Genomic DNA, 25,779 nt, shown 5'->3' on the forward strand with positions numbered 1-25,779 from the left:
GAGAGAGAGAGAGAGAGAGAGACAGAACGCATTACTGAGCTCAACGATCAATGTCCAGAGTCCACTTCTCTCGCTGCAGTGCTCGTCTTCCCAATTGGCTTACGCAACCCCTCCTTCTTCTTCTTTGAATGGTGTCCCTGCTCAGCCTCCTCAACGCTCTTCAGCCCTCCTTCATGCGCCCATATCAGGGCTTCTTCCACTGGAGTAGGCCACCCTAGTTTCCCACCCAAGAGGTCTTATACAGAATAGTCCTCTCTCTCTCTCTCTCTCTATGTGCCGTGAATAGAAGCCTTGCCTGAGAGGCCAACGTTTGACATTCATATGAGTCATGTCGGGTTCTCTCTCTCTCTCTCTCTCTCTCTCTCTCTCTCTCTCTCTCACACACACACACACACACACACACACACACACACACACACACACACTATAGCGAGTGTTTCATTCTCTCTCTCTCTCTCTCTCTCTCTCTCTCTCACACACACACACACACACACACACACACACACACACACACACACACACACACACACACACACTCACACACACACACAAAATGATGTTGCAAAACCTTCAATGGGTCTCTCTCTCTCTCTCTCTCTCTCTCTCTCTCTCTCATAGAGGTAGCGGCCTCGCTTCTCCCTCTTTCTCTCTCTCTCTCTCTCTCTCTCTCTCTCTCTCTCTCTCTCTCTCTCTCTCACACACACACACACACACACACACACACACACACACAATGTTGCAGGAGGTTGATTGGAAAGGGGAGGCTTGCCAAAGCTCTGACAGCGCTAAAAAGGGGGGCTATCAAGGCTAGGGAGAATCAAGGCCGAGCCGAAGGAAGGAGGTCACCGAGCAGGGAGAACAGGTTGAGGCTCTTGATATATCATTGCAAAATGGAGACGCCATGCTGGGGGGACTCAAAGAGGGAGCAACTTAAGGCAGCATCTGACGAGCTTGGAGGAGGGCTCTCAAGGCCAGGACGGAGCGGCACAGAAAAGCAAAAGGAGAGAGGTCTGGGGAGCCATCAAGAGAGCACGATCGAGAGCTGCAGACTAGGATGGGAATTGCCAAATCCCACCACCCAAGTGCAGAGCAAGAAGGCCGAAGTTGAGGACCAGTTAGAGAGGGCCGTGAGCAGGCCAAAGGGTGCAACTAGAGAGCGCTGGACAAAGTTGGAACTAGACCTGGAAGGGAGGCTACCAAGGAAAAGAACAAAGGAGCTCGGGTGGCTACTACATTAAAGGGTGCAACTGCAAATTGGTGGACTTGAGGACCTGAGGAGAGGTTGAATTCCATCTAGAACTGGCGAGAGAGAGGAGAATCTCGATTGCAGAAAGCAGAGCCGCCAGGAAAGGGGGTTCTTAGGGAGTTGATTGTGCTACATGCAAACAAATAAAGCCGCCAACTGTAGAGAGTAAAGGTGGCCAGTGTACAACGCCAAGGGGCACGATATTGGGGCTGGTGTGCAGGGATGAAAACCAAGGGAGAAAGAGGGCTAAGGCAAGTGAGACGGTGGCTTGCTACTACAGGGAAGAGGGGCAAGTAGCAGCCAATTCCAAGGTGGGTCATGATCAACGCTACCATGCTACCCCCACCCATGCGAATGCCCTGATTTCGTGAGGGGCTGGAGTTAGAGCAGGGGTGGCACCACGGCGTGCGAAAGTGCTCTTTTGTCTAGCTAGAGCCTTCCGCTGGCTGCCGTGTTGCCTGCGTCTGCTTTGTGGTGGGTGACTTTTGGCAGGGCCTTCATGGTTTGGACTGTAACGTCTAATTCACATGTCTTGAGAGGTGGGCACTAGCACGTTCACGCTATTTGCCAATGGCCACTTGCAATCTTGGCATGCAAACCAACGGTAGCTGGGCTAGGCTGCAAAGAGTAAACCAAAGGCAGGGCTAGGCTCCAATTGCATCAGCATGTCAAGATTGCAGCCTTTGAGCTGTGGAGAGAGAGAGAGAGAGAGAGAGAGAGAGAGAGAGAGAGAGAGAGAGAGAGAGAGAGAGAGAGAGAGAGAGAGAGAGAGAGAGAGAGAGAGAGAGAGAGAGAGAGGCCTGTTTTGTAGACAAGGGAAAGAAGATGGGTGTGTCAAAGGGTGGAGGCAAAGTAGGTGCAATAGACAGAGACTTCAAGAATAGGGGTGGTATCGAGGAGGAGTTGCAAGGGTTGCTGAGAGGCGGCAACAGATGGACCTGTCATGCAGAAGGTGCAGAAAGAGTGGACAAGGGTGCACCGGGAGAAAACCAGAGGGAGGGTTGGGCTCCACCACTTCTCAAGACTGTGCAAGTAGCATTCGAGCAAGGTCAATAACAAATTCAAGCATTTCTAACATATCTCAAAATTCCTTCAAAGGTATCCATTGAAGCGAGAAACTGCAACGTGAATCGCGTAAAGAGAGTGCTACGCGGCATCGTCAAAATTTTCTATCGAGCTTGGCCTTGGAATTAGTCCCCAAAGAGCAGTATTGATAATCATGGGCATCTATGAGTGTAAGTAGGGAGAGAAGTCCATTGATATAGGTAGGGTGAGATGGATAGATATCGTGCCCATCAAGAGATGGCAAGGATCACAAGGTGGAAGTGAAGCCATTGAGGATGAGGAGGACAAGAGGCAAAACAACATGTGTGTGTTACTTTGGGCCGGAGGAAGGGTTTATGGTCTATGTATTTTCTTTTAATCCTCCCCTGCATTGCAACAATGATAGTGTGTGTGTGTGTGTGTGTGTGTGTGTGTGTGTGAGAGAGAGAGAGAGAGAGAGAGAGAGAGAGAGAGAGAGAGAGAGAGAGAGAGAGAGAGAGAGAGAGAGATTTGATCACTTTGTTACCCATGAGTGGTTGTTGATGCTTTTTGTGTGTTTTTATGAGCGACGTCAGCACGAAGAAGGAGACAACCATATAAGGTATTTGTGTTGTATGAGTATCATACGAGACATCATTGTTAGTGGCATTTGACTCTTGCATGCTTTTGTGTGAATACCCCAGTGTACAATCAAGAGGATTGGCCATGCAAGGGTAGGGCAAGAACTTAGGTTGTCTTTAGAAAATACATAGTGAGCGCCTCTCGCTGTTTGAGATTACCAATGCTTACATTCTGAATGCATATGAGATTAACTAAAGGTGGAAATGGGCAATCAAATTCATCATAAGAGTAGGGACCAAGAAAACGGTGCCTTTGCTACCAATTTTTGCATGTGATATCATGTGGAACTGGTGGAAAATCTTCTTGGGCCTTTTTGAGTTTCACAAGATAGAGCTTCTCTATGTACATTTATTGTATTAGTGCTAAACTTGCTACCCAGAGGAGATGGTTAACTAGATTTGTGTGAACGGTACTTAGATTAGTGTTGTTGCCCTATGCCACCATGTGTGGTACAACTTCATTGATATGGTTAGAGACATCATATCTTAGATTGCAATTATAGATTTGTTGGCCAGTATGTATACTAGCTATGGGACAACAGTTTGTTGACAAGATTTTGGTGGGGTCTGTCATCTCTTGGATTGCACTTTTGCAAGGTATATCCAAGCTCAAAGTTTTCTTCATTGAATGCAAAGTGAGGGCGCCTCTCCCAAACTAATGATGATTATGTGAGAAGCTAGCATGGGTAAAAATATGCTCTATATCGAGGATGTCATCTCTTGGAATGCATTGATTGCAGAATATGCTCTATATCGAGGATGTCATATCTTGGAATGCAATGATTGTGGAATTGCAAGTACGGTAGGAAGCACCTGGTCATTTGTATTGAAGGTGGAGTGGGTTCCTCTCAAATGCAATCTTGACAAGTCCTTGCATATTGAAGGTGTGTAGAAGTATGTGAGAAGTTACAGGGGAAAACAAAGGCAAGATGATATTGTTTATCAGCGGTTCCTAGAAGCCACAAAGTTCAACCATAAGGTTGATCCTTTAGCCCTTTCATGAGCCTACTAAGGAGACACTATTTTACCAGTCGAAAAAAACTCAAATCAGCCTCTATCTTTCATTATCGATGTATACTTCAACGACTTTTGATTCATATCACCTCTCAGTCAAGGATATCGTCTCTTGAACTACACTTATTGCAAATTAAATTTAACATGTTTCATGGGTGGAAAAGGGTTCTCTTGGTTTCTTTCTTCAAGCACAAAGCTAGGAGTCTCTCTGCAAATTTAGTTACACATGCTTGCAATGTGAAGACATGTGGCATTACGCAAGAACTTGACATTTTCAAAAGATGCGATTTTTGTTGAGGGGCTCATCCAAAAAACTTTGCATTTGGCATTGCTTTGCTCATATGTATACCATCATGGAATGTCATTTTCTTAAGTGCATTATTTGTAGGGAATACCCAACAAGTAAAGGGTAGGAGTACATGCAAAGAAGCAATGGGGTGTTTTTGACATTTATGGAGTGAAACTTTTGCCCATATGGAATCACCTATTCTTGCAACTGAAAGGCATGTTTGGATTATGCAGGAAGTTGACATGTCAAAAAATTCGTGCTGAGATTAATAGTTTGGGGATCTTGCAAAAATGTTGTGCTTGCTTTTGCTTTGTGTGCACCATGGTGGGAGGACACATGCTAATATTGTGATGGAGGTATACAATGAATCTTTGGCTTCCTTATGCCAACATCAACTTCATGTCTAGGATGTTTCCTCTTGAGGATTTCACTTATGATAGACTATGTCTTGAAATGAATGCATTTTATGTAGGATATGTTGAGCAATATCAAGGTAGAAGTGCACCAAGAAACAATGGGTTATTCTCAGCAAATAAGGGGTTAGGGTTTTTTCTAGATGCAAACACTTGGGCTTTCAACTGAAAGGCATGTTACATTATGCAAGAAGTTGACATGGGTAAATAAATTCATGATGAGGTTTTTAATCTAGGAATCGATGCTTCCATTTCAAGGCATGCCACATAAATGCAAGAACTTGACATTGACAAAAGGATTCAGGTGAGATTCATACTTGGGAGGCTAATGAAAAGTGACATTGCACTTGGTGGATCTTTGGTTTTTGTATATGGAAAGTGGTATACTTTCAAAAGCTCAAATTTTTATGCTTTTAGTGGAGAATGCTATTTCTTAACTATGTTGATAGCAAGATATGCCCAACAAGGGCAAGACCAAGAAGCTCAATGCTATTTTTCAATGATTGTGGAGCTTGGGCTTCTCTTCAAAGGTGATCACATATGCTTGCATTTTGAAGGATGCAACATGCAAGGCATTGATGTGGGCAAACATTTCAATGTTGAGATTATTAGTCAGCCTATTGAAAAAATGTATCATGCTTAGCAACGCTTTGGTCGATGCGTATGGAAAATGTGGTATGTTGGACAAAGTAAGTAAGTACGATGGTGTTTTCATCTAATGCAAAGTGATGGACTCTCTCAAATGCCTATGCTTTCATCTTGAAGGCATGTGGTATTATTTAAGTTGTTGACATGGGAAAATAATTTCACAATGAGATTGTTAGTTGCTCTTGAAAAATAACCAATTGTGGTTGAAAATGCTTTGATTGAAATCCATGTCAATTTGGTTTTACACTTGGAAGCACGCAAGCATCCTATCTAGATGTCATCTCTTTGACCACACTCATTGCATGGTATATCTAACTTGGGTAAGACTAGGAAGGTCCATGCTATTTTTTTAAAGGAATGCTAAGCCAAAGATTCTCTAAATCAATCATCGGTGTGCTCTAAAGGCATGTTGCATATGGAAGAAATTGACATATGCAAACAAATTTTGAATGAGACTAATAGTTAGGGGGTATGGAAAAATATCGTGCCTGGGGGAGTTTTGGTTGATGTGCATGCCAAGTGTAGTGTACTTCTAAAAGCCCAATGAGTTTCTGATAGACTCCTAATGTGGCATGCCACTTTTAGGTTGCATTGAGTGTAGGATATGTCCAACAAGGGCAAAGCAAGGAAGTCCTAAGGTGTTTTTAGTAAATGCAAGGACATGGCTCCTCTCCAAATACAATCACCTACGCTTGAGTATTCAAGGCACGTTGCATCATTCAAGACAATGAGGCGGGCAAAAAAATCCATGATGGGATGTTTAGTTCGGGGTTGTTGAGAAAAATAAAGTATGCTTCGAAATCTATTCGATCGATATTTAGCCAAGTGTAGTTTGATTAGCATGAAGACATTTGTTAATGCTTCTCTTCTCGGTCAGGATGAAGCAGTTGATGTGGTTATCTTTTGAGAGTTTCTAGATGTTAGCTCTTCCATCCTTCTACATAAGATGAGACTATTGATAATTAAATGGAAAACCTTATCAGAGCTTAGAAGGATCGTTTTATGTGATAATGAAGCATGGATATAGTTGTGACTACCTCACGGATGCATATGTAATGTTTTAAAAATTATCATTTTAGAGGGGAGATAATCATAGTTGGGACTTGCTTCCTCTTGGCAGCAACAACGCATGGGTCACATACTAGTATTTATTAACACTAAGAAAACTTAAATTCTTTTCTTTTTTGTGTTACTCACATAAGCATACATGAGTTGTAATATATGAAAACAAGGCGATGTCTTCTTTTTTGTAGTACTCACAATTAAGTCTCCCTAATCTCGGAAAAATAAAATGTCTTTCAAAACATATTAAGTACGTAAGTGACGGGTGAGTTTAGGAAATGAAAAGACAGATGAAGGTGCAAACTCAAAAGACATATGAAGTTGGAAAGTGAAAATGTCTTATGAATATGGAAAGTCAAAAAACCTTTTGTGTCCATATAAAGAGGTGTTTCTCTTTAATTGTGTCTCCTTTATTTTCCCTTTAGTGTTTTTTTCTCTTTAAAGTGTCCTCTCTCTCTCTCTCTCTCTCTCTCTCTCTCTCTCTCTCTCTCTCTCTCTATGTCCGTGCAAAGTTCTATCTGTCCTTCTCACATCCAGCTAATTCTATTGCAAATCTACGTGATTTTTCATTGCCCCTTGCTGCGTGATATACGCTAGCGCATCGTTTTTGTTGTTATTGAGAGAATCTTTGAATTAAGATTACCTTTTAATTTTTTTGAAGCCATTAGGAATACCATTGGGAGAATTATCGTAGCACTGAAAATTGAAAAGAGAAGGGAACGTGGGCAGCCAATGCTACACAATAAAAGGGAGAGGGGAAGCTCAAGGATCAACCTCAATCAGCTTGCAACGGAGAAAAAATACTTTGTAGTGCAAGGGGAAATTGAGAAGCTTTGAGGCTTCTGGCAGCAGTGCTAGAAAATTCAAGCAGAAAAGTGTTGCAAATTATGTGTAGCACTGAATACAGAAAACAAAAGAAAGGTTGTAGAGCAGGAATGGAAGTGTGAAGGAGTGTGTATGTGTGCACCACACACACACAAGCAGGTCTTGTAGAAGCAAGAAGAAATCGAGAGGGAAACAGGGAAGAAAGAGAAAAGAAGGTGTGTGTGTTTTCAATGTAGACACACAGGGATGCTTGGGAGCTTAACTGTAATACACATAACACATAAAAAAATTTCCACATCAGAGAGAAACATTGATCCTTTGCATGGCATCAACATTAATGGCTTAACCTCCGACCGGGCTGGAGTGAGAGAGATCTCGACTCTCATGGGAGAGGAGAAAGCATATTCGGGAGACATAGATTTGATAGAGATAGAGATAGAAAAAGACTCTCTTGGGTACAACACTGAGCTTACATCCATCTCTGGCTTCCTACTTTTCACAGCATTGGAGAGCTTGCAAGAGTGGTATCGGACATTTGACTCTTTGGTATCGAGTTTCGCACTTCCATCCATCAGCGGAAGACAACATCAACATCTTCCTCCCGGATTCAAAATAGCGAGAGCGAGAGAGAGAATTTTGGCTCTCCTTAGACAAAGCATCACCATTGACGGAAGTCTTGTAGTTGTTGATATATGCGATGTTCGCATTGCGGTCACACATGGTTTGCTTTTGATGTATGAGGCAATGGAAACAAAGTATGTGAGATGCAGATGTGGTTTTGACACAAGCTAGAGAGGTGTCTTCGTATGCAAGTGAAAGTGATGTCACATTTACCTCTCGCATTTCTCTTGCTTACATGTCTTTGAAAGGTGGAATTTCTTCCCGTTGGTTTCTAGACGAGGGTGCAGTTTTCCACGTCATACCACATCGTGAGTGGCTTAGCGCTTTCTCAAGTGGGAGATTTGGTCGTGTGCACTTGGTTGATGATTTGACATTTGACATTTCAGGAGCAAGAGATGTATGCTTGTCATTGTGATGCATCAAATACACTTATGGTAGTCTCTCATTTTTGCTAATGCCTTGCAACTTGAGCACAAAACTCAACTCGCCTTCAAGAACTACAAAGGAAAGACACATAAAAACTATTTCAAGCAAGTGCCCATGCACAAGAAAACTTGTGGAGAGATGCAAATTCACACCTTCATTGGGAAACTCATAAAATTTCACCATGCATTGTTGCAACCTTTTTCAAATCAGCAAAAACATGGGGTCGTAGCTAACACTATTATCCATGGCTTGTTGATGAGGGGATATTTCTATTAGCCACCAAACATTTTGATGTTGGCATTAGCATTGTATCCTCAATGTGCAAGTAGCCACCTATACGCAAAACGAAATCCTAATTGGAGACCCTTCATGCAAGAGAACCTTGTGAGGCATGGGGAAAATATTATGTGTTAAGCTCTCCTTTTGCAAGGCATCTTTGAACAAGGAATGCATCATTTGGTAGCCTCTAGTGCTAGTTGTAGTCTCATTGCAAGTGAATTAAACATTGCATGGATTCAACAAATTGAAAAACTTTTGCAATGGCTGCTTATCTATTGCATTCTTCAAGATGGTGACATCTTGTCCATTCAGAATGCATAACATGTTTTCCTTCATGAGGCAACTTCACAAAAGGTTGGTTCAATCGTTTGTATTGTCGCTACCATACACCTCATAAAAAGAAAGTCCTGAAGCACTACACATACTAATTTATGTTAGCTATGCATAGAAACAAAATGTCAAAATCACCACAAAGTATGTCGAGAGGTTCACAATGCGGTTGGGCCTCTTACTGTGAGAGCTTGTGGCTTAAGCAATAACACTGCACTAGCACACCATGAATGACCCATTTATGTCCCTTGTGTCCCTTCTCAAAAAGGGTGAGAGTATTGGTATTCAGCTATAAGCAAGCACCCACCCTTTCTTACACTATGATTGTTTATCCAAAATGGGTAAATATTGACCCTTTTACAATCATTTAGGCATAAAAATCCCAAACAAGATAAATTTTTATATCGAGCAACATTTTTACACTTTTTAAGATCTCTAGGCACATCTTTGATGATTGCACATGCCGTCAGTTATTTTTGGATAATGATTGCCTACATTGAACTTCCTAGACAGAGTATGCCAACATGATACTCTTGATATATTCAGATTCTAAAAACAAAGTAGTCATTGTCTAAAGTGATAAAATGGCCAACAATATCGCTCTTAGAGGCACAAATTTCCAATATGGTATGTACATGACAACAATCACGTTAGACGCCTTCACACATGTCATACTACGTATATTGTATCATTTGTTCCCATTAATCAAGACTTAATTTCACACTATGTGTGCGCCACATACAATAATGTGTTGGCCAAATGTGTGGAGTATTGGAACACTTCACAAAGAGTAGAATAAATGCATGAGTCTACGCATCTTTAGCATCCCATTATTCCTACCTAGTAGTAGGCAAAACAATGTTGAGGTGGAACTGCTAGAACTTACATCATCATCCTTCAAACATACATCCAAAGAACTTGGTCTTATGGGATGTTGTATTTTATGTGCCCAAAGTGGATAATTGTTCCCTTCCAATTTGTCCTCACGAGACAACATGTAAAAAACATCATTGTCTTCATCCCATGGCCAGTGAATGCATCTGTGCTATATAGCATAGCCCATTCAAAACTATAAAGTTCCCGTGAATTCTTCACTATCAGAATATTCACACAAAAGAAAAAATGCACCGTATTGTTAGTAGTGGAAACACAGGTCAAAATGAGCCCAAAGGTTATGTTGTCATGTGCATGCTCATCTTCAAACTCAACTCAATCTAGGAAAGTGAGCTAGGAGGATGTTGACAACATTGCCCTTGATATTGATGCCTACCCTGATACCATTTGTTGGAAACATGGTCTCGTAGGAATGCAAGTGAAGATGGAGAAGATGAAGGAGAGTCTCAAGAGCAAACAACACACAAAATAGTATTACTTAATGTGCTATTACAGAGATAAGGCTTGCCTTTAGAATGATGGGTGTATACACAAGCTAGGGGAGTCCTAAGTGTGTTCACACATATCACTACCATAAAATGGTAACAATTTCAGTATCATGATATGGAAGCGTTAGAGTTTTCTGCATATTTGGTAATATTTTCATTAGGACAATATTCATCATGTCTTATTCCACTTTTATATTTTGAAGTAAGAAAGACATGCAAGTTTTCTTGCATGGGAATGTTGCTCACTGTTTCCATTTTTGGCATGCGGAAGGCCATAGGGTTTTAGGTGGAAGATTGTTGCAATGCTTAGGCCGTTCGATCTTCTTGCGGGATGACTGCCAGTGTTAGGTTTACTAAAGCTTCCTTGCAACACTTAGTGAGCCCTTTTCACCCTACTCCTGGCAGGTCTCGTCCTTTTTGCCATGCTCCTAGCAGAGGAGGTGGCGCGTGCAACATGTCTCATCCTTTTTGCCCTGCTCCTAGCAGAGGAGGTGGCATGTGCTGCAGGTATGAGTCTCTTTGCCGTGCTCCTGTCAGAGGAAGTGGCGCAAACAGGTGTTGTTTGATACGACAGTCCTGCTTGTTTAATGTTGAAGGCGGGCGCGTCTGGATTGTTTTCAAGATTCCTGAATCACATGCTTTTATGAGCAACTGCATTCAATGGTGCCATTGTGTAGCCTCAGGTGATGAGTGTTGTCTGCGTTCGTTCTTTATAGTTGAGAGCACGTGTTGAAAGGCACCCCAAAATGTAATTCTTCTATGTCAAAGTCAATTCCTGCACGATGGTCTCTCTCTGAGATCTCATACAGAGCAGTCCACGTGCTTATTGTAGCTTATATAAAAGGCAAGAAAAATGCAGTGTAACCTCTCCCTAAAAACTTATCTTGTGCAAGCCCTTGTCTCAGTTGGTTGTGATTATGCTGTGTTGTGCTTTTGTAAATGTGGCAGCAAGTCTCAATCTTTGTTTTAATGTTTAAGCTTTGAGCTATCATTATCTAGTGGAAGATTCTCTCTCTGTCCTGCTTTTGTAGATGAATCTTTGTTTTAGTGTTTGAGCTTTGAGCTATCATTATTTGGTGGAAGATTCTCTCTTTGCTATTCAATTTCTCTTCACAAGGATTGTGGGTCTTGATATGCTGCAATGTCCAAATTTTAAGTGAGTCGAGTTACCATATGCAAACTTGTGGTTTCTTCTGCCAAATGCTGTTGAAGATGTTGTGACTTGTGAGGAGTTGAAGCTTGCTGAGCGTCTGCTGGTGGATTAGTTTGAGGGCTTGTGTTTTGTGCCTTAAAGTAGCTGCATCAACAATTTTTTGGAGGTCCTCTATTATCATGGCATCTGATGTTGGCATTGCTGGTGGCGGTGAAGGGAGTGCAAGCAATGCCTCGCCCAGTGATGGTGAGAGCATGGACTTCTCTAGAGGTTTGTTGCTTTGGTTCGTCAACGGTTTCTTGGATGCTTATGTATGGTGATAATTAATCTACTTGCCTATGCTGGTGTTGGGTTTTAATCGATGGTCCTGGTTTCTTTCTGCTTGCGAGTGACACACTCGACAACATTGCCCTGTGCTGGTGTTTTTTTTCCGCTCCTAGTGCTGGGTTTTTCTTTTTCTATAGATGATGCACTCAAGACGGTTACAGTGACATCGTACCCTATTTTTTTGAGGTGCTCTTACCTACCATGGTCGAGTGTCGCTCCATTTTCTTCTGTTACATTAGGAGCACCATTGATTGAGTTGGTTGTTTTTTCCCTTGGCGACCAGGTTTGGCATGTATTGAACCTGTTTTTGAGCTGAAATGCGCATTCGGTCATTGGCTCGTCGACGGTCTCTTGCAATTCTTACCTGTGGTGATAATTGAATTTCTTGCCCTATGCTAGTGTTGGGTTTTAATTCTTGGTCCTGGTTTCTTTGTGCTTGCGTACGACGCACTTGAGAACATTGCCTTGTGCTGGTGTTGTCGCCTTAGCTCCCGATGCTTAAAGTTGAAGCAATCGAGATGGTGGTAGTGACATCATTCACGGTTTTTTGTGAGCTGGTCCTGCCTGCCACAATCGAGTGTTGTTCCACTTGCTTCTATTGCATTAGGAGCACCACTGACTGAGCTGGTTTTCTTCCCCCTTGGAGACCAACTTTGGCATGTAGTGACACTGTGTTTGAGTTGAAATGCGCACTCGAGGAATGCTTGTTCTGGTTCGCAAACCTGTTGTTACACAATAATGTTTTGCAGGTTTTGTTCTTGAGCTGAAGCGTGCAGGTTGTTATCTTCGATTGATGGATGTTGCCACCACCTATTGTGCATGGTGAGAAAGTTTTTTGCTGGTCTGTTGCATTATGGTGATGTGTGTAAGAGCCAGATTGCTTTGCTTGCAGTTGTGAAGCAGCGTCTTCTGATCAGCTGAGCGTGTTTTCGGCATCAGATATCCTTGTTCCAAGCCTACATGACAACCAATACTCTGGTCCCAAGTCCACCAGATAGCATGGTTGATGCAACCTATTTCAACTAATTGACCATCATCTATATGTGTCAGCAGGTCCTTTCAAGGAATATTATCCATGAACTAGATCTGGAGCACTAGTCTGTTTTTTATTATGGTTTCTGCTTGGGGTTGAAGTGCACATGGTCTATTATAAAGGATTGTTCAGGCTCGCTACCAGGTTCAGGTTGTGCTCTGGCTATCTTCTGCTTCGCAGTAGGCAGCCAGCCAGCCAGTGCCCTTGGGTTTTGTCCCTTGGGATTCTCTGCTTGACATTCCGGTGTGGCAACGCAAGCCTTTTTCCACACTTTTGAGAGCTTCATTTCTGTGGCTCATTCTTCCTTGACTTTTATGAGTGTGTTGCATGTTGGTCATTTTTACGTCCTCTTTGCTCTACTCAACTAGTCAATGCTATGCTTAATTTGTTGCTTTCTTTTCTTGTCCTCCTGTAGAGCTACGCAGGTTCATTGAGTCAATGAAGAAAATGTTCATCGCACCTGGTGTTGTTGAGATCTGTTGCATCGCCCCCAAAAACCGAACTTCGAGGAAAGCGCAGCTGGGAAGAGGTGTAGGCATGCCTTGCTTCAATGAAGCCCTACTAACCATCCCGCTAGTAGCGTAGGTATGGCCAGTGCGCACATTCATTCTTTGTGGAGCAAGCTTGACGTGCCTACGATGTTTTGTGCTACAATGCACTCTTGAGTGTCGAGCTACATTAAGATGGTGCTTTGACTTTTTTTTAGGCAAAGGATATTCTTGTTCACTAGGAGAGGAGTGCGCACAAGCACCATCTTTGTCTCAACAACAAATTCCTTGTCCAACTCGTGAACTAAGCAAAGCTGCAGTCTCATTTTTTGAAGTTGGCCAATTTTCAGTTGCTCACAATGTCTTGGACGGTGGCAAGCTACTGGACAAAGGGAAAAGCCTGATAGTCAAGGAAACCTTGCTACTATTCATGATTAGCGATATAGATGAGGGTAGTAAACCTTTCTCCATAGACGGGAAAATCTTGAATTGGTACGTCACATACTGTTCCATCTCCCTTGGGCAAAAGAAAAATTCATGTTACTTCAAATTCGACATCGTTGATGCCGTTTGCACCAACATGATCACGGTCGTCATTGCAGATCCCTTCATTGAGACCTACACTAGGGAGCTCAAGATTGGCTTGTTCGTCAGGATTGACTGTCCTCTTGTGAGGGCTAAAAACCATAATGATGCTAGTTCAACTTTATTTTCCTTGCATGTTGATGCATCGACAGCCATTCGACTTTGTAATCCATTCCTTGTGTCTTTAGCTTTCTATCCTGAGACCAAGATAATCACATTTCTTGCTGGTGCTACAATTTTTGAGACTATTAGCCCACGTCCACCCTTGACGACACTGTCGTTTGTCGTTTTGCAAAGTCGTAATTTCCATGAGAGAATTAGCACTACATTCGGGGATTTGGTTGTTGTTGATGGCCCGACCTGAGAAGATAAAGCAGTTGTACGTATCAAAAACATTGGCTTCATTGTTTATTTCTTTCAAAGTTGACAAACCTTTTGTCATATGTAGCCGACCTTTGTCAACTCCCGAAAGCATGACTATGATCGATTCGTGGCCCAGATGGCTAGGGAGGACATTGTTATGTTTGTGGCTAGGAATATTGGTCTCTTTGTTGGCAAGGTGCACACATTGTCTATTTTGGACGTCACAACTTTGGTCCCTGTGCAAAGACCACGCTTAAAACAAGAATTGACAATAGCGTTTCATAGACAGTGTGAGATTCTTGACTACAATAGAGAGGTGACTTTGCATGCCTTGTACTCAACTAGATAAAGACATCTTTAGTGGTCTTTACACATTTACTTTTTGTAGGTTGTGGGGACTTTGCGCTTTGTGAACTTTAATACAGAATTCTTGCATTCCCAGTGCTCAGTTTGTGACTTGCCAAAGGTGAAGAAGGTTGAAGGCCGACTGTATTGTTCTCTTAGCGATAAAGAGCACATCATCAATACGACCCTCAGACTGGAGGCACATATCCGAAGCAGCATTGACAGGCGTCCTGTGATGGTAGTGTCAGAGTCTATGGTGGATCATATTCTGACCTTGCCAAGTAGCTTCAAGGAGATCTGTTGGGATTAAAGCCCACGTGGCCTCTTATACGGATATGGCCGGCCGCCCGCCTAACTCACTTACCTCTAACTCTTTGTATATACTCACTAATACTTTTGTGGATAATAAGGTTTTGGGAGATAACCCTTCGAACAGGATTCTCTGCGTACTGTGTAAGTTTTGTGTGTGTGTGTGTGAGAGTCAATCCACGCTCCGCTCCGCGACTTCAATTGGTATCAGAGCGAGGTTCAGTGCGTATTTGCATAATCGCGCGCTCTCGCACTTTTCAGGCAGATTTTGGATCGAGAGCTTGAAAATTCACACTCAGCGTTCTGGGAGCGTTTCCAATAGGTGACTTGAGGTTTTACCCCCCTTTCGAAGCCGTTTATGCCCTCAGAATTTCGTTCTGAGCACCACAGCAGAAGATAGATTTCAGCCACAAAGAAATACGTCTTGTGTAGATTGGCAAGCAGGAGGTGGTCGGCATCGATATCAGCATTGACATACATCACTCATTAGTCTTCAAAGCATCATGTATAGACCAGATACACATATATATCATCATATATATATATATATATATATATATATTGCAGTCTGCATTGCTACTTCTTGTGCTTGCCAGGTTCCAGGGGAGGTGTGACCATACGACGGCTTGACACCACTAGCATGTATTGCAGATTGATGTACTGTGATTGTGGGTCTGCTAGTTGTGAGTCACGCTAGCAGGCAGACCGCCGCAATGGTCATAGGACAGTGATTGGTCTATTGTAGGATGTATGCTAGTTTTGGGCAGTTTGCTGAGCCATTTGTGAGGGTCGTGTGTGAGGTTTTTTGAAGCCAAGCACTGAGGGCTGGGTTACCCAGTGTGAGGTGGATTAGGTTGCTGGAGTTCCCCTCTACACGCATCCTCTTCGACGACTTTTATCCCATAGGATGTATGACTTTGTGTAGACATTGGATTGCATCTTATGCGTCAGGACGTTGAGGCATTGTTCAGGGTTCAGTCTTGAGACAGATACAGGTTCTGTGATCGCCCAGACAGGAGACAGTGTATGATTACAGGACAGCATATTACAGAGATTTTCAGATTTGTCACTGGTCAGCTATTTATGATTGTTTTTGAGCTATCTTTTGGTTCTCAGAGCTCAGTTTATAGGGGAGACTCTGTCAAAATTTTTCCAAAATACTGACAGTTCCTGAGGAAAGGTGTTCAGCTTCTTGTTTACAGCTTGTTTACTGTGTACAGAGGCCAGTTTACAGGGGAAACTCTGCCAGATTTTTCCCAGAAGTAAACAGTTTGGCAGATATGGCATCTTCTCAAAGTGAGACTCTTTACAACATAAAGAAGCTGGATGGCACAAACTTTCCATTTTGGAAGAAGCAGATTTGGCAAGTTTTGGTGCAGAAAAAACAAGTGAAGCCACTGAAGCTCAAAGGGGAGAGACCAGAAGGTATGGCTGAAGATGAGTGGGAAGAGCTTGACGAGTTAGCTTGTTCCACAATCATGCTGACACTGGCAAAAAATGTTTACTTCAACGTAGCAGAAGAGACTACAGCGTATGGCGTATGGCAAAAGCTATGTGGTATGTACGAGAAACAAAGTGCTGCTTCTCAGATTTACTGGCTCAAGAAATTGGTGGATTTGAAGATGAAGGAAGGGACAGCTATGTCAAATCATCTCAATGAATTTCACACAATTTTCAACCAGTTAACAGCACAGGAGATAGTCTTTCCAGATTCAATGAAGGCTATGTTTCTCTTAATCACTTTGCCAGACAGTTCGGATACTTTTCGTACAGCGTTAAGTAATTCTGTTGCGCCAGAAGGTCTTACAAGTGCCAAAGTAGAAGGCAGCTTGCTTACAGAGGAAGTGAACAGGAAGAACATTGACAAAGGCAAAGGCAATAGTGCTTTGGTCGTTCGAGGGAGACAACAGTCTAAAGAGAAGAAGGGTAATAAGGCACAAAACCGAAGTAAGTCTCGTGACTCGAAGTCAAAGGATGACATAGAATGCTACCATTGTGGCAAGAAGGGTCACATGAAGAGAGACTGTACGAAGTGGAAACAAGAAAAAGGCAAAACAAAGAGTTCTGAGCAAGATGAAAAGAAGAGTTCAGTGAAGATTGAAGAGGTGAATGTCACAGGATCTGGTCAGACAGTGATTCTGGTATAGCAGCTGGTGACATCTTCCTCACAAGAAATCATGATTCTGTTTTCTTGACTGCAGAGGACGGACATGCTATGAGTGATTGGATTATCAACTCAGGGGCATCTTTACATGTTTCTCCGCACAAAGAGTGGTTTACATCATATGTGACTACTAAAGATTATGTCAGAATTAGCAATGAGAAGGTTTGTGACATACTTGGAGTGGGAGATGTGCAGTTGAAGTTTCAGAATGGCTCTTATTTATGGCTCAAGAATGTCAGACATGTTCCAGCAATCCGAAAGAGCTTGATCAGTACAAGGAAGTTGGATGATGCGGGTTATGTGACAGTCTTTGGGAACAACGCTTGGAAGATCTCCAAAGGTTCGATGATTGTAGCACATGGCATCAAGTCACGAACTGTGTACACTTTACATGTTTCAGAGGTTAAAAACCATGTAATTAATGTGATTGAGCAGCCAAATGTGTCACTGTGGCATCGTAGGCTGGGATATATGTCAAAAAGAGGAATGGAAATACTTTCTCATTATGGTTATTTGCCTGGCTTTTCATTTCAAGATTTCGAGTTTTGTGAGCATTGTGTTTATGGTAAGCAAACACAGGAACCGCACAGATCAAAGAGAAATCGTAGGGACGAACGGTTAGCTCTTGTGCACGGTGATCTATGCGGACCAATGCCTAGTTTGTCACTAGGGGGAGCAACGTACTTTTGTACATTCATAGATGACTATTCTCGCAAAGTATGGGTTTACTTCTTAAAGCACAAGGATGAGGTGCTCAAGGTCTTTAAGACATTCTTGCAGCTTGTGGAGAATCAAAGTGGTCAGAAGCTGAAGTGCTTGAGAATTGTCAATGGTGGAGAGTACGTTTCCAAAGCTTTTCAAGACTTTTGTGAAGAAAAAGGGATTAAGCGGGAACTTACTGCACCATATAATCCTTCACAGAATGGGGTTGCAGAACGTATGAATAGGACCATACAAGAGAAGGTCAGAAGCATGTTGTCAAATGCTGAGTTGCCTGATGGATTTTGGGCGGAAGCAGTGGCTACAGCAGTCCATTTGATCAATAGGTCTCCTAGTAGGGTTCTGGATAAGAGTACAGTGGCCGAGATGCTATGGACAGGCAAGGCACCTTCGTATAAGCATCTCAGAGTCTTTGGTTGTGAAGCTTATAGCCATATTCCTAAGGAGTTCAGGAATAAGTTAGAACCAAAGAGCAAGAAGTGTATATTTCTTGGCTACGGAGAATCGGGCGAGATGGGTTACCGGCTTTGGGATCCTAAGTCCAGAAAGCTTATTCGTAGCAATGATGTGCATTTCAATGAAGCCAAGTTTCACGCTAAGCCAGAGAAGACAGAGGAGATTAGAAGAGTTGTCTTCAAGGAAGACGGACCTAGTGCTAGCACATCAAGACAGCATGGTCAGGCTCAGGAACAGCCTATAGTGGCTAGAGAGGCAGAATCAGTTGTGGTGAGACGTTTTGAGCGTGTCTCCAAACCACCTGATCGTTATGTGCCATCTCTAAATTATGTCATGCTCACAGATTGCGGAGAACCATCTTGTTACAAGGAAGCATTACAAGTGGTTGACTCGAAAAAATGGCAATTGGCCATGCAGTCAGAGATGACAGCTCTGCATAAAAACTAGACATGGAAGCTGGTTAAATTACCACAGGGCAAAAAGGCTCTACCTTGTAAATGGGTTTACAGGTATAAGATCACCGCTCATGATAGTCAGCCAAAGTACAAAGCAAGGCTTGTTGCCAAGGGCTTTAAGCAAGAACAAGGCATTGACTTTGATGAAGTCTTCTCTCCAGTGGTCAAGATGACTACATTGAGATGCTTTCTTGCATTGGTTGCTATATTGGATTTGGTGTTGCACCAAATGGATGTCAAGACAGCGTTCTTGCATGGTGATTCAGATGTGGAAATTTACATGCAGCAGCCAGAAGGGTTTGTTGAGAAAGGCAAGGAAGATTTGGTATGCCAGCTGTTAAAAAGTCTTTATGGCTTAAAACAATAACCGAGGGCATGGTACCATAAGTTCCACCAGTTTATGCTTTCTCAAGGCTACAAACGTAGTGAGTTCGATCATTGTCTATATACAAAGAAGGCTAAGGATGGCAGTTGGCTGATCCTTATTTTGTATGTGGATGACATGTTGATTGCTGGCAAACACTTGGAAGAAATTTCAGCTTTGAAGTCAAAGATGGAAAAATCGTTTGACATGAAAGACATGGGTGAGGCAAGTCATATACTTGGTATGCGCATTGAGAGAGACAGATCAAAGAATTTGATTTGGTTATGTCAAACAGAGTATATTGACAAGGTTTTGCAACGTTTCAATATGGAGAAGGGAAAGGCATTGAGTGTTCCATTGCCACCATATGTGAAACTTAGCAAACAAGATTGTCATGTGTCTGAGGAAGAAAAGGCTGAAATGGATAAGATTCCATATGCGTCTGCAGTGGGTAGTTTGATGTATGCAATGATTGCTACACGTCCGGATATTGCATTTGCAGCGGGAGTGGTTAGCAGATATATGTCAAATCCCGGCAAGAAACATTGGCAGGCAGTGAAAGGTATCATGAGATACTTAAAACATACAAAGAGTATGTGCATATGCTATGGTAGTCAGGATTTTAGTGTCAGAGGATACACTGACTCAGATTATGCAGGAGACTTGGATAAGAGGAGTCTACATCAGGCTATGTCTTTACATTGGCTGGAGGTGCCATATCATGGCGATCTCGATTACAAGATTGTGTTACGCAGTCTACTACAAAAGCTGAGTATGTTGCAGCAAATGAGGCATGCAAAGAAGCTATTTGGCTTGGTAGATTGGTAGCAGACTTGGGAATCAAAGTAGATATGCCAGAGTTATATTGTGATAGTCAAAGTGCTATACAATTGGCAAAGAATCTAGTGTTCCATTCGAAGACTAAGCATATTGATGTGAAATATCACTTCATTAGGGAAGTACTTGAAGACAAGCAGATACAACTGCTGAAGATCCACACCAAGGACAATCCTGCTGATCTACTCACAAAGGGACTTCCAGGAGAGGTCTTTGTGCATTGTCGTGAGTGATTGGGCATTGGATAGATGGCAACCATGTAAATCTTTGTACATTTATGTTCATAGATTTATAGTTACTTAAAGTGCCACATTGGACTTTAAGTGGGAGGTTGTTGGGATTAAAGCCCAAGTGGCCTCTTATACAAATATGGCCGGCCGCCCGCCTAACTCACTTACCTCTAACTCTTTGTATATACTCACTAATACTTTTGTGGATAATAAGGTTTTGGGAGATAACCCTTCAAACAGGATTCTCTGCGTACTATGTAAGTTCTCTGTGTAAGCTCTGTGTGTGTGTGAGAGTCGATCCACGCTCCGCTCCGCGACTTCAAGATCTACATGGAGAGCATTCCAGAGGCAAGGGATATTTTATCAACAACTGCTATTGAGGGTGGTGTTCAAAATTGGCACAAATCGGTCTATAATATCTTTCACTCCTCTGTTGGAAACCTAGATGCTTGGAGGTCATTCATTTCCATAGCTTTTGGCCTTTCACCACGAATAACTATGCTTTCTTACCTAGACGCCTCTACAATCGGTGAATTAAATTTTGGCTTGTCCATCGTATATCCAGTTTTATAAGAAAATCCGTTCCTTCTTTTGAGCCTTGTTGCCGTAGTGTCCCTCTATAACTCGCTTTCTACTCTTCCTTCCTCTCCATCTTTTCAACCTCTCCATCTCTCTCTCTCTCTCTCTCTCTCTCTCTCTCTCTCTCTCTCTCTTTCTCTCTCTCTCTCTCTCTTTCTCTCTCTCTCTCTCTCTAACACGCACACACACACCACAAACACACAAGACGGATGAATATTTACAATATTTGCTTGCCTTTGCAATGACTCATTTAGCCAAATGTGATGTCGACACCATTTTTGCAACGCAGTTTCCGAACAATTTAGACATTTTCCTCGCACTACACCATCTCCATAAATCAACAGGTGCACCGCATGACCTTAGATCAAATTTTGTCAACAACTTGTTTGAGAGCTTCTTGCTTGAAAGACATACTGTCCCGGGTGCATGCCTCTTCTTCCCTACCGACAGGGCCATTTACGCGATGACAGCCAAAAAATTCTCATCTTTGTATTCAACATGCACCAATTCACTTGCTCTTAGTCTTGACATGTTAACGGCCTTTGCTTACTTTGCGAGCTGTAAGTTAAAAGTGTACTTGAAAATAAATGGAAGCATGAGAACAATGATCTTGGGGATGCCATCGAAACCATTTCTTGCAAAGGGCATTTTGCTCTCCGAAACAAGCAATGGCATTGCATACCTTCTCCTCTTTGCAACGTGCTCAAGCCGTATACACGTGTTGCCTGGAAAGAAGATGAGGTGGCCACCTTGCATCAGCTATATATCTATATATATATATATATATATATATATATATATATATATATATATATATATATATATATATATATATATATATATATATATATATATATATAAGAGAGAGAGAGAGAGAGAGAGAGAGAGAGAGAGAGGTAGGAAACTATCCCAAGAGACCTTATAGATCTATCCGACGAGGAGAGTTGAACTCAAGACGTGTTATTCAAGAGGGAAATGGCATAACCAATCTACCACACTTGGGTGATAGTAAGGTTATACCATTTTCCTCTTTTTATTAGCACACACACACACCTGAGAGAGAGAGAGAGAGAGAGAGAGAGAGAGAGAGAGAGAGAGAGAGAGAGAGAGAGAGAGAGAGAGAGAGACGTTTTTGTTACTTGCTAAAGTGTGTGTGTGTGTGTGTGTGTGTGGAGGGAGAGGCAGAGGCAGTGGAGACGACACTAGTGGTGAAGTGGGAGTCACATAGAAGGATGGAGAGGGGGTTTTTGGATAGGAGGGGTGGGTAGTGTATGGGAAGGTCGACGCATTGCTAGCTATCATGGTGATGGGTTTTGACATGGCTTTCTTTTTTGCTCCGCCGCACAAGCAAGCAATGCCTCCAATGGCATGTGCCCGCCCCGAACACATGCTATGTATGTATGTATGCACACAAAGAAATATAGACACAATGCATCTACGATCGAAGGTATGGAAGAGTTCAAGCATGTATGTAAGCTTGGTTGTAGTTAAAAATTGGATAGCCATGTAGGTTTCTAGCTTGACCCGGCGAGCAAGGCAAGGTCTTTTTTTTATGTGCCCAACATTTATTTGAAATTAATATGCTCAAACACACTTAATTTATACCTTTGCACAGGCAAGATGATTATGTCGACCTTCAGCTTGAGCGTGTGCGGTGAAAGGTTCAAGCATCAGGTCGATCCTCTGCAGCATGGCTTCATCATTTTTTTGTTTATACAGTCAACATGTTTAATCACTGCACTTGATTAAGCACAGGTCGTAGATCGGGAACTAAATGGGGCAACTGCTGATTTTTGTCCTGAGCTAGAAGCTTTGGTGGCTTGTGTCCTTGAGCTTTTTCTTCGTGGTTAGCCCAACCTATGTGTCGTCCCTCCCAAGATTTGGGCTCAAGCCACACAAACAAATGATCTCACCATCTATCAGATTTATTTGCATGGCACCACATGTGTGGACTCCTCTCTTCTTTATGCAGCTTGGAAAAATAACGAGCAGCCAGCTATGCCACGTGTGAATATTCTGCTCCTCCTCAAACGTGCACGTGTGGGCCTGGTGTGTTGAGAAAGTTTGTGTGTGTGTGTGTGTGTGTGTGAGAGAGAGAGAGAGAGAGAGAGAGAGAGAGAGAGAGCTTTATTTTTTGTTGCAGCACCATGTGTCGTGTGTGTGTGTGTGTGTGTGTGTGAAAGAGAGAGAGAGAGAGAGAAGAAGAAGAAGAAGAAGAAGAAGAAGAGAATTTTAACGACGTAGGAAACTATCCCAAGAGACCTTATAGATCTATCCAACGAGGAGAGTTGAACTCAAGATGTGTTATTCAAGAGGGAAATGGCATAACCAATCTACCACACTTGGGTGATAGTAAGGTTATACCATTTTCCTCTTTTTATTAGCACACACATACACCCACACACACACACACACACACACACACCACAGAGAGAGAGAGAGAGAGAGAGAGAGAGAGAGAGAGAGAGAGAGAGAGAGACGTTTTTGTTACTTGCTAAAGTGTTGTGTGTGTGTGTGTGTGTGTGTGTGTAGGGAGAGGCAGAGGCAGTGGAGACGACACTAGTGGTGAAGTGGGAGTCACTGAGAAGGATGGAGAGGGGGTTTTGGGTAGCAGGTGTGGGGGGTGTATGGAAAGGTCGACAGATTTCTAACTATCATGGTGGTTGGTTTTGACATGGCTTGCTTCTTTGCTCGGCCTCACAGGCAAACAATGCCTCCAATGGCATGTGCCCACCCCAAACACAGCTATGTATGTATGTATGCACACAAAGAAAGATAGACACATTGCATATACGATCAAAGGTATGGAAGAGTTCAAGCATGCATATAAGCTTGGTTGTAGTTGAAAATTGGATAGCCATGTAGGTTTCTAGCTTGACCTGGCGAGCAAGGCAAGGTCTTTCTTTTAATGTGCCCAACATTTATTTGAAATTAATATGCTCAAACACACTTAATTTATACCTTTGCACATGCAAGATGTTTATGTCGACCTTCAGCTTGAGCATGTGAGGTGAAAGGTTCAAGCACTAGGTCGATCATGCGCAACACGGCTTGATCAATTTTTTGCTTAAACAATCAAATGTTTAATCACTACACTTGATTACGCACACGTCGTAGATTGGGAACTAAATGGGGCAACTGCTGATTTTTGTCATGAGCTAGCAAGCTTTGGAGGCTTCCGTCCTTGAGATTTTCCTTCATGACTAGCTCAATCTGTGTGTAGTCCCTCCCAAGATTGGGCTCAAGCCACACAAACAAATGATCTCACCATCTATCAGATTTATTTGCATGGCACCACATGCGTGGACTCCTCTCTTCTTGACAGATGATGCATTGTGCTTTGCTATTAGTCCTCCATGTGACCACACCCACATAAGCATTTTGGTCTTCTTTCTTTGGGGTTGTCTTGGCCTACTAAGATAGAAATATGTTACCATGCTTGTTATCTTCTAAAGTGCTCACCCACAAGGGGGGGGGGGGCGAGAGAGAGAGAGAGAGAGAGAGAGGAGGAGGAGGAGGAGGAGGAGGAGGAAGAAGAAGCCTAACATTGTAAAAACATGCCCTATTTCCAAGAGATCTCTAGGATACATATATCCATCTAATGAGTCTTAAACTCAAGGCTTGATGTGTGTGTGTGTGTGTGTGTGTGTGTGTGTGTGTGGGGGGGGGGGGGGGGGGGGGGGGGGGGGAGAGAGAGAGAGAGAGAGAGAGAGAGAGAGTCACATGCACATCTAACCATATGTGCATGTGGACAAGCTGTACCTACTTCTAGAGTTTAGGTAGCCTAGGAAGTGTTCTGGCACCTTTGTGAGCATGTACGTATGACGTGCATGTCCAGGCACTTAGACTGGCCGCTGATTGCACAACCCATTTCATTAGCATCAGTACCCAGTACTCACAATGAACATTTTCCGCTACAAGAACCCTTTTTTCCCAACTGCATATGAAACACCTTTTATAGTCACTTATTTAATAAGTGACTTTTGGCATTATAAATCGTGGGATCCAGAATGCTACTACTCGACCCACACTTATGGACCTATATATGTGACCTAGGGGACGCTAGCAAGAAGCAAAAGACCCAGAGTAAGAAGATTTGCAAGCACAGAACGAGTTGTTTCCCGCATGACCTAGGACCTCTAGCGTTTTCTTAGTCATCATCAGCAAATCAACCCTTAGCCTCGTGGCACAGTATCCTTCCGCGCACCAGAACCTCACCAAAATTAGCCATCGCCATCAAATTCAGTCAGCATTTTTAGATTTCATGCGTGGTCAAATTTCAATAACGTTTGCATACTTAATTCAATCCCAAGAGACCTCAAATTGAGCTAATAATTCTTGAAATCTACACACACACAGACACAAATAGAGAGGGCGGGAACACAATTTCCATGATTGGGAAGAGTGTGTTGGATTTTTGAATGACCAACTAGAAGGTGACTTTCTCTTGGTCAATCCACTAGAGTGTGGAGAGTAGCTACACTTCATTAGTTGTTATATCTTACACTTAAAAAGGTAGACATAGTGTTGATCCAAAAGATAGATTTGTGCTTGGTTGACCTGAATGTGGAGAGTTCTTAGACCTTATGAGTTGTCATACATTGCCCTAGAGAAAATAGTTATAGTGATGGTTGGTGCACAAGTGTATTAAAGAGCTCTAAAATCTCACATGAGAATCATAGGCATTTAACTCCAATGTGGAGGGAAGGAGATCAATGTTGCTTCAGTTGAAGCACACCATCTTCTTGATCGCACCAATGCGTGGGTCATATACTAGTGTGGTTTATTGGTTGTATGATCCCTATGGTGAAGACTCTATGTTTATGCCTTGTAATGATGCTTCTTATATATGTATGACGAGTACAGTCGGCCACCTTTGGCGGCCTCTCTCTCTCTCTCTCTCTCTCTCTCTCTCTCTCTCTCTCTCTCTCTCTCTCTCGTGAACAAGAGCTTCTCTAGCTTTTGAAATTTAGCCTTCATCTTGTAGCCTTTGACACGTGTAAGGGGGACTCCCTCTGCCATTTTAGAATACATATAGATTGTGAATGATTTGATTTATATTCTTCCAATTGGTATGTATGTCAATTTATGCAAATCAATAATATTTACCTTGAATGCTAAGGATTGACATGATTCTTTGTGGCCTCATGAGATTATGTATTGTTCATCATT

At 42.6% G+C, this 25,779-nt stretch overlaps 1 pseudogene; it reads right to left on the minus strand.

Moving 5' to 3' along the window:
- Positions 1-11,298: 11,298 nt before the first annotated feature.
- On the minus strand, positions 11,299-12,140 carry LOC147447464 (uncharacterized; annotated as a pseudogene).
- Positions 12,141-25,779: the final 13,639 nt, after the last annotated feature.

This window comes from Adiantum capillus-veneris, chromosome 11 (genome assembly GCF_014529385.1).
Source record: "Adiantum capillus-veneris isolate H3 chromosome 11, ASM1452938v2, whole genome shotgun sequence".
In the NCBI taxonomy this organism is placed as follows: domain Eukaryota; kingdom Viridiplantae; phylum Streptophyta; class Polypodiopsida; order Polypodiales; family Pteridaceae; genus Adiantum; species Adiantum capillus-veneris.